Raw genomic sequence first — 10,404 nt, 5'->3', positions numbered from 1 at the left:
TAAGGACACAGCGTTTCTCTGAAGTCATCCTGGGGTGTTTCTCTTAGGTTGCAAAAGCAGGATGTTGCAAAAGCCCTGAAGACTCTGGGAGACTGAGACTGAATGGAAATTGAAGAGTCTTGTTCTCCTGAATTGCTTGGATATTTTGGCTTCCGTCATCCCAAGGTCCATGAAGTGGGGACAGAGTGTCTTAGGGTTGTCCAGAGTGTGTGCGATTTCCTGAGTGGACAGATTTAGTTATCCACTGGGTAGAGTGTTGGTTTGGGAAGTGAGGTGGGATTTAGACTCTCCTCCTTGAGTGTCTCATCATGCTTCTCCCCAGCTGTGAGACAGAGGCAGTGCAAGAGAGGGATGAAGAGAACTCCCTGTTATCACGAATAACAAGTGGGTTTCTAATCTTGGGGATGAGATGATCTTTTCTGTCACAGGACACAGCTCCACTAACAAATAAAACAGTGCCAAACGCAGACACTGGAACTTGATTGTCTCTGTCGTTGACATGGTGCTTGGCACAGTTCTGGCCCCAGCCAGCTACTGCCACTCTAAATCTGCACAGAGCAGAGCACAGGGATGCTGCTTCACCCAGACAAAGCCCTGGTGGAACATCCAGTCCTTTGGGGTGCCCTGTATGAACCCCCTGTGGGTGCAAGGAGCATGTGGCCAAGCACAGCTGAGCCAGCTGATGCATCACTCCTCTTGTGCTGCTTCTTAGACCCTTTATATAAACATTTGCAAGTGGCCAGGGTTGGGAAAGAGCCCACGAGCAGATAGGGCTCTGCTCTGACTCCGTGCGGCTGCTCAGATGTTTCTGCCCTGCTTTTCATGCAGATGAGCTTAGACCATGGCAGAGGTCAAACCAGCACGGGATGTCTTTGAAAAACCCAGAGCTGAACCAGATAGCTCTTCTCAAAAACCTTCTTTGCCAATTGCTTTTTCCATTCCTGCCACACTCAGGTCATGCCAGAATTTCTGCTTGCAGCACGTGGAAAGAGCAGCGGTTGCATGCCAAAAATAAATGCAAGGAATAAAGAACTACAGAAGTAAAGGGCAGATTGCACAGGGCAGTTCTTGCTTATCTCACACTGGGGCTTGCAAGGTTGCAGAGATCCTCAGGCTGGGCTTGGATGGGGAGGAGATGTCCATTAGCTCCGTCTCCTTGATTTTCCATGTGAAACTTTCCCCCCAGTTTGCCACTCCAGTCCCCCCAGCACTGCCCCCGCCCCCCGTCCCATTAGGACCCAGAGGGCCGTCGGAAGCATAATGGAAGAGAGAGCTTTCATCCATCACAGACCTTGAAGAGTTCAGCGAGGCAGAGCCATCACAGAGGAGAAACATTCCTCCGCGAATCCCCTCTTGTCTCTCGGGTGGGAAGGGGGAGGAGGAGGGAGAGATAAGGCCAAACTAATTTGTCTTTTTTAATTGGCTCAGAATACTTGAACGAAAGCTGGTTTGTTATCCTTGGCTTTGCTCTGGCAGGCGTCCAGGATGTAGGGCAGGGCCGGAGGCTTCTGAAGAGTTAACCTCTTCTAAATATCCTATTAGGATCCTCTCCATTTAATGTAAGGACGATGTAAGCAGAGTCAGAGTGGGAGGGCCTCCTTGGCCTTCTTTTTTCCCTTTTTTCTGGTGGAAACTCAGCTTTGGAAGGGACACTGGGACACACAGAACAGCAAAGGCCTGAGGGTGAGAGTCTGCTGGTCAAATTTTGCTGTGTGCACTGTAAACATCCAGAGCTGAGCTAATCACCCCGAGCTCACTTTGTAGTCAGTGAAGAGAGACACATTTTCTGAGGGATAATTGAGTCAGACTAAGGCAGGATCTGAAAGAGGTCAAGTGATTCAGGCCTGGAATGAATGGAAAGGGAGAATAGAATGGTTTGGGTTGGAACTGTAGAATCACAGAATGGGTTGGGATGGAAGGCACCTTAAAAACCACCTAGTTCCAACTCCAAGGCTTTTTTTCTCAGATGTTTACATTTATCTGGTGTCACACAGATGTGACAACAGATCTGTTGGGAGGCCTGTGCAGGTCTTGGAGAGCAGCTGGAGGATGAGGGCATCTAAAATGGCGCTTGATGTCAAGGGGTGGCATCAGATTTATCAATCTGATAAAGTCACTTTGGATGACTCAGGCTCTCGATGCCTTAGCTGATCGTGTCTTGTACACAGAGCTGTGAAGAATCAAGGAATCACAGAATGATCTGGGTTGGAAGGGACCTTTAAAATCATCCATTACTATTCCCCTGCCATAAATAGGGACACCTTCCACTAGAGCAGGTTAAGAAGTGGCACCAAAGTCAGGCTTGGGGTCAGACTGACTGGCCATCCACGATTTCTGTTGAGTGACCTGTTTGTTGTAAAAGAGAGATCACCGGATCCCTCAAAACAAACTCAAAGGCATATTTACAAGATTGTTTAGGCATGAACTGCGCCTTCATCAGTCTTTGTGGTCATGATGTCTGACAGACAAAGTGGTAAAACGTACTTCCCTGAAGGGTCCCCACCATACCTTTCATGAAGATGGATGATGTGGGCCAGGCTGGTCCATGGGGCTTGGAGAAATCGGGATAGTGGAACGTGTCCCTGCCCATGGCAGGGGGCTGAGGCAAGATGAGCTTTAAAGTCTTTCCCAACCCAAACCATTCCAGGATTTTATGTGTATGGAGTTCAGGAGGGTGCTGGTGGACCTTAGAAAAACCCTGGACTTTTCCAGGGCTCCCCACACCCCCAGCTGAGGTCCGGCCAAGAGGCGCTCCTCAGAAAAGCGGTGATGCCGCACGCTTTGGCTTCCTCCCGTGCTCAGAGGGGTGGATCCTTTCTTTGCAGATGGTTGCAGTCCCAGGTCAAGGCCTGTGCCCTCCACATGTCTGGGAGCATCAGATTTGCTTTGGTCTCTGACAGCATTACTGCAAAGTAATTTCTCTCTTCGGGCCGTGCGACTTCAGCAGGGGAAGAGGCGAGAGGCAGGGCCCAGCAGCTCTGACAGACAGTTTGCAAGGTCCAAGGGTTAATTCTGTGCTCTGTTATAAATTTCCCTTTGTAGAGCTGCCAGGCCTAATTGATTTAGGAGCCAAATTCCCGTTTCTCAAAGAAGACCTATCTGGACTTGTAAAAAGTGGAGCTTGCTTTCAACCCCAAAGCAGGAGAGTTAATGTGCACACTCTACATATTCTGCCATCTTAAATCATGCTAATTAACAATGTCATTTAATTCATAGAAATGCCTGATTCCTTTTACTTTTTTTCCAGAACCACATATTGCCATCAAAACCCATCATGTAGGCAGTTCAGTTACATTCCTCAGCCTCATGGAAAGGAAATCTACCTTGCAGGGGGGTTGTTTGTACAAATAAAAGCCTACAAAATGAGAAAGAGAAAAAGGTCCTGGAGAAATATAGCCAAGACTGGAATGGTACAGCCAGGACTGTGTTTGCCAGGTTTGGAAATCCCTGCTCCCTTTTCCATTGATGGAATCTCCTGGAGCTCACCCCATGTGACCCAAGCAATGCCATCACAAACCAGTCCCAGCCCCTGGGTTTTGCTTTTCCCCGAGGTTTTAATCAGCTCCTTTGGCAGATCCAGGCACAGAGGGGACGGCTCTGCAGCCAAACACTTCTATGGGTGCTCTCAGAAATGGGTCTTGTTCCAAAATCCCAGGATTCCGGGACAAGTCCCATCCCATGGCAGCTGCCAAAGCCCCAGCTAAGGATTGAAGAACCCCAGGGGTGAAGGGACTCCTTGAGGGGATCTCCCCTCTCCTCCTGCCCCAGAACACTCAGTACCTCCCTGCTTACCCTTGCCAGAGCTGCTCTGAACAATGCTGAGCTTCCCAGGCAGTTTCTCCTTCCCACACTTCCCTGTCCTTGCCATTAAAAGTCCCTTCCCTCCCTTCTTTTACCTCTCATGAAGGAATGCCACTCCTCAAGTGTCTCTGCAGACTAACCAATTTCACTGCTCCCTCCTTAATCTGACTTTCCTGCTCCTTTAGTCGTTCTCTTGGCATTTTTTTGGGCTGTCCCCAGTCTGACCCCTCTTTCCCTGGAAGTCTGGAGGGGGGCCCAGGGCTCCAGCTGAGACCTTCCCAGCTCCAAGGAGATAACTCCAGAGCTGACTTCAAAGATAATGCTGTAACTCCACGGAGCTTCCCAATGGCTCAGACACTTCCCAACTTCCCAGAGGCTGGGAAGAGGAGTTCTCATTATGAAAGGAGACTGGGGAAGGCAGATCTCAGACAGCCACATTTTAGTGTCCACATCCACCTGGCCAAGCCTTGGACTCTGCTGCCGAGGGGAGCGAGGAGCTGAGGTGCCTCCATCAATACCAGGGTGGGATTTGGTTGCCACAGGGATGTCCAAGGTCATTTTAGTCTGAGGTCCTGCTGCCATTTGGCCTTTTGTTGACTTCTTGGGTGCTTTCAGACCTTCCCAGTGCCTCTGCTTGGCCAACTGAATCTTTTTTTAAGGGTATAAAAGGAATATAGAGGGAATTTAGACATCCAGATCACTCAAAGGCACTGACCTGGGGAAATTTATTAGTCTTAATCCACAACTGAGTCCTGATTTGGCATGCCGAGTCTCACAGCCTCCCTTGGTGTTTCACATCTCCCTTCTCCATTCCCATCACTTTTCCATGTGTAAAGGCTCCCCTTTCCCTGCTGGGTGCAGGCAGGGCAGGACCCCTTCCCTCTCCATCCCTGAGCATCCCCTGGGAGCAGAGCACTGAAACACCTGAGAGGGACCCCAGCTTTGGGATTTGAGCCTTGTACAGAGGAAAAGATGGTAAAACACCTCCCCCTCAACTCCCCTCGCACCGTTGAGCTTCGCCTGGAGAGGAGGTGTCTCCTTCTGCCCGGGGATGTGCTGGAGGCTGAGCAGAGCCCATTCCTTCATGGAAACCCCCCTTCCCTTTTCCAAGGCTCTCAGAGCCGGGCACCCCCAGGCCTGGGAGGGCTCTGACAGTAACCATGCCACGGGGGCTGTCAGTCAGAGCAACGTTGGGCAGTGTCAGCCACAGTTCGCTGTAATCTCCCGGCGGGAGTGCGGTGCCAGAAGTGACAGCTACCTTTATCCACATCCCAGGGATATAAACAATATCCTGGAATAATGACAGGGGCAGCATAAGCATCAATATCCTTCAGCTGCTTCTCCCCCCCAGAGTAGGTTCCTGAAAAGCCTCGTTTCCTAATACCTGGGGTTTCTTTGCTTATTAGCCTTATCTGCTGGAGCAAAGTACCTCGGTGAAAGACATTTTTTGGTGACTTTTCTTTTCGGAATGTTTTTGTAATCCTTGCATTTATAGGCAAAGACAAGGAGATCAAAGCTGCCCAGGGTTTATAAAGCATGTCAGGCTGAAAGTTTGACATCAATTAGAGTGATATACACGTTGTCCAGATTTATGAGAAAACACTGATTCGGCCCCATCCCCTGCCCCCAAATCAGTGAGACTCTTTGCAGTGACTTCCATCCCTTTTCAAGGCTTGCTGATGAGTGAGCAGGGATCTGTGACCCAGTGCCCAGTGGTTCTTCCCAGCTGGAATCCTGCGTGCAGTATATTGGCCAGACTCAGCTGCTTCCATTCACACTGCAGTGGAAGTAGTCAGAAATTATTCACTTGAAATGTTTTAGGAAGGGAAAAGGGGGATACAGGAGAGAATTTAGCATATATAATACTAAATACTGTCAATACTGAGAATTTAGTTTTCTTCTTAATGCTTTTCTGCTTTTTTTTTTTTTTTTTTTTTTTTTTTTTTTTTTTTTTTTTTTTTTTTTTGGTGTGTCCTATGCTTTCTTTTGCAGTAGAAATGACTGTCACCAGAAGGAATGGCTGAAAAATGTAAATCCTTCATGGTTTGGTTGCTAATGGACACGTTCCCTCTAGAAAGGCAACTGAGGGATTTCCTAATGAGAGAAGTTTGGGTCTCCATCCCTACCATGTTCCAGTGTGGACACCCTCTCTGTGACAGCACAGAAGGTGCAGGGGAGCCTCATGGTTGAGCTGTTCAGGAGAAGAGATTTCAGTCCACAGCCCCTCTTGGGCTCAGGAAAATGAAACTGAAATCATCTGGTTCCCAGAAAGGAGCCATGACCTCCCCTGCTGCCCTCCTGCTGAAGGTGGCCGAGTCTGTAAGAAAAAATAAGTGACTTGTAGAGCGTGAAGGTAACAGAGGGGAGGGAAGGCTGTGCCTTTCATCTTCAGGCTGCTCCCCTGCACAGGTGGCTGTGCTGTCTTTGGCTTTGCCTTGATGCAGTGACACAGTGGGGATGGAGCTGGAGTCTGATTTATGGACCCAGACTCCCTCTCTTGTGATCTTCTGGGGTTTGCACAAAGGACCATGGAAGGGTTTGGGTTGGAAGGAACATTTAATGGTCAGCTAGTCCACCCTCCCTGCAGTAAACAGGGACACCTTCCACTATCCCAGGTTGCTCCAAGCCCCATCCAGCCCACCTTGGACACTTCCAGGGATCCAGGGGCAGCCACAGCTTCTCTGGGAAACCTGTGCCAGGGCCTCACCACCCTCACTGTAAAAAAATTCTTCTTTATAACTAGTCAAAAGTTATCCTCTTTTAGTTTAAAATCATCACTCCTTGTTACAACAGGCCCTACTAAAACTTTGTCACCGCTTGTGCCAAGTGATTGTGATTAGTAAACCCTAACTTGCAGGAACATCTTGAAAAAATATTTTTGGTGCTCAACTGTGAGTTTTCCAGGTCCCCTGCCTTTGGTAACTTAGTCCACGGAGAAGATCTGACATGTCAAGAGACAGCCAGCTTCCCTCAAGCTGGAGGAAGTCCCTAGATATGGATTTGGAAGCAATGGAGCTGTGTGTGTCTGTTCTGCAGATTTCATTTACCTCTGGCATCTGGACAGGCAGCAAATCCCACAGGATCATTTACCTCTGCATGGCTGGACTAAATATGAAAGCAATCCTGAATATCTGGGAGCCTAAAAAAGGGTTCTGGATCTAAAAATGGCTAAAGCAAAGGCAGGGTGGGGGATGAAGATAATAAATGCAAACTGGAGAGTTTATCCCTAAATTAGACCTCGCTTCCATCTCATTTCCCCTGCTGCCTTCCAGATATCCTCCCAGTGTTTCCTGGCAGTCCTTCTGCATTTTTAACATTCAAATTTTCCTCGTTTGCCCCAGCGTTCACTGCTCTTCCTGTGTCTTGTGACCGAGGGTTGACTGCAATGGACATTGTTCCTCCAGAGCAAACCAAGAGCTGGTTGTCCCTTTAACCCTCCTGGAACACAGAAATCCACCCAAAGCACCTGTGGCAAGTAGAAAAGGAGTTTTGTGGGTGGAAGGAACAGGAGGTGAAGATTTCAGCAGGGATTTTTGCCCCTGTGTTTGTCACAAGTTGTTCTCTGCCACAATTATGTCATGAGCACAGAAAACTGCCACCAGGATTTTCCATTTCCTCCAAGTGAAACCAAATCCTGCAAGGATCCTCTCAAATCTCAAGGCTCCTACACATCTCAACACCTCCTCCAGATCAGATTCCAGGCAAAGGACAAGATTTAACAGCTCATTGCTTTTGCATGGAAAATATCTCAGCAAAGATGTTTTTCAGCCCCTTTTTGCTCACGGTGGCTGTCGAGGGTGTCCTGTGATGGTCACTGGAGGTGTCACCCACACCCTCAGCAGACCCTGCAAGGATTCAGCTCATGTTGAAGCAGACACCTCCATCCATTTGAATTGCTCTCTGAGCTTCACTGGCTGTGGAGCCTGGGGACTATGATGAATTCAGATGCCTAAAAACATTTTTGATAATTTCTTGGGATCCTTTGGCTCTGATGCTGAGTGGTGCCATTCCTTTAGGAAGGGGAGATGTGCAGTGATATTTGTGCTGTCCAACAAATCCCCTTCATGTGACCCAGCCTGTCTTCTGATCATCCTTTGGAGGAGCACTCTGAAAATTCCTGTAGATCCGTGAACTGGCAGGGCAGCTTTTGTGTCTCAGCAGCAATGGATGCTTGAAAATGGAGCAGAATCACCATTTATGGACCAAAGAGCTGATATGAGGGTGCCCTGCACAGCTGTTGTTGGCTGAAATGAGTGAGGAATCCCTATGGGACCACATTTAATGGGTTTTGCAACTCTCTGGGGCTATTTAGGATCTCAGGGTGTGCAGGTTTTCTTGAAAGACACCCAGTAGTTTCTGCAGATCCCAGTGGCCTGGCATTTCCCTTGGGATTTTCCAGTGAGAGTCAATGTTGTATCAGTGAACTGATCTGAGTGATCCAATTCACCAGGGAAAGAAATACGAGTTACAACTCCTCCTGAAGAGATGTTCAAAGGTTATTTTTTGTTGAAGTGCAGCCACATCTTTTATTTCTTATTCTGGGCCAAACCTGAAATGGCCTTGAGTGGCTGCTCTGCTCATTTCCCCCAGATTTTCAGAGACCTTCAGCTTCTCCAAGCTGTGCTGCTCAGTCCATGCCTGCACTTCCTCCTTGTTTACAAAGCCACAAAGAGCAAATTCAGTCTGGGAAAGGCACCAGAAACTGGGAGCCCTCTTCCAAAGAGCTGCTTGTGGAAAAGGTCAGCCAGAGAGAGAAAAGCTCTGGTGCTCCCTGTTGTCTACATGGCAGTGGGATACAAAGAGAGGGGTTTAGCTGTCCTGGCTGCAATGATTCCTCCTATGATTGCAGTGGGAAAGAAATGGGAAGCCATGAAAATTGTTAGAAAAAAGGCTGAGATAATTGGCATTGTTCAGTCATTTTGAAACTCAGGGCAAATGCATCATGTTTTTGTTTTGTGTTTTTTTAGGGTGTTTTGTTTTGTTTTGTTGTTTGTTTGTTTTGGATTTTTTTTCTGAACTTGCCAAATTTGCCCTGAACTTACAAAGAGACTTGATCTGCCAAAACCTGCATTTTTGAGTGAATTAATGATGGCCATGAAAAATTTCAGCCAGCTGAGACAAAACCCAGAGCTGTCTTGAAGAGATAAAGTTAAAATGGTGCAAAAGTCTTTCCAGACAAGCCTTTATGGTTAGCTCCTTAAAGGAATGCATGTACCTACCTCCCTCTCAAATGATGGAGAGTCACTACTTAATTCTTGGATGACTTTGGCTCTTCATGCTTAGATGGTGATGGCTGTTCTTGACAGCAAAAGGGACTGAACCAACAACCACTGAAAGCAAAAAGCAGAGTTCACACTAATTCCATTTACCCCATCCAAGGATTTGCACACATTTCTCTGCAGGACTTTGAGACCAACATCTGGTGGCACAGGGTTGTATCTGACCCTTCTTCTTCTGAGCAAATTCCTGCCCTTGGCATGGTTCAAGCCCAGTTTGCTTCAGCTTTAGCAGTAAAATGCAGATTCTGTTGAAAAATGCCAGTGACTGTCTCTACTCTTTGGCCTTGTTTCGTTTTCAAATCAAAGAACAGCCTCAGCATCCTCCCTCATCCTCCCTTTTATTTCCCTCTTGGCAAAAAAATAAAGGCTTGTATTTTTCCTAGGATGCTGGTATCTCTGCCCAGAACATGCCATAATATTATTTTAAACTCTGTTTTCTCTTCCTTGCTTTTCTATATAGAAGAGCTTTGGAAGCCTCTTTTTTTTGCTTCATCTACACCCACATCTGCTTTGCCCTTCCCTTCCTCACTGCTCCTGATAAAACACCTTGGTCTGATTCCAGCAAAATGCCAAATGTACTGTGCAGGGAGCTGGGCAGAAATACCTCTGCTGATTAAATCACACTTTTTAAATAGCCTGAGCTGTTCATGTCAGCCCTGGTGCCAAACAATTTCTTGCCTACTCAAATCTCCTCAGCAGCAGCAGATCAGTGGCAGCCAACCTCTCTTGCTCTTGGCTTGTGCCAAGAAAAGGCAGCTAAAAACCAGACAGATATGGAGATGTCTCCTGAAACAATGTGAGGAGGTGAAGGAGCAGGAACAAAATTTCTGGGCAGACTGGACTTTGTGTTTCACCCAAATTCTGTTGTTTTCTTGCTGAGTGTTGTGTGAAGGGCCTCAGAGGGCAGACTGCCAGTTGTGGTGTGTTTGTAGGTGGGTTTGGATCTTTCCTCTGCTGCATGCACAGGGCAGTGAGGGGTTTTGGGAGGCTCAGATTTGTCTTGGTGGCCACCAAGGTCTTCCCACATAAAAAAAATATGTGTAAAGAATACAGAGAATACATAAAAGAAAGAAAATGTAAAAGCCAAAATGGCATCACTTTATCTTTGAGATTTTGTGGCACTTCCTGGTGTTGAGTTTTCTTCTCAGGGACGTGCTGCTCATGGATGGCTGAGCTTCCAGTATCTCCAGTGCTCCTGTTCAGGAAGGGAGGAGGAAGAACTGGTTCCATCTTGCTGGGCACTCTGAACCTTGTAGATGTTGCACCTCAGAGAAAAGGCTAAAGGAGGAAAGGCACAAGGAGGAGACCTGACCTCCTCTGGGCT

The sequence above is a fragment of the Prinia subflava genome, chromosome 2 (genome assembly GCF_021018805.1).
Source record: "Prinia subflava isolate CZ2003 ecotype Zambia chromosome 2, Cam_Psub_1.2, whole genome shotgun sequence".
In the NCBI taxonomy this organism is placed as follows: Eukaryota; Metazoa; Chordata; class Aves; order Passeriformes; family Cisticolidae; genus Prinia; species Prinia subflava.
Note: the sequence above shows the minus strand (reverse complement) of the source record.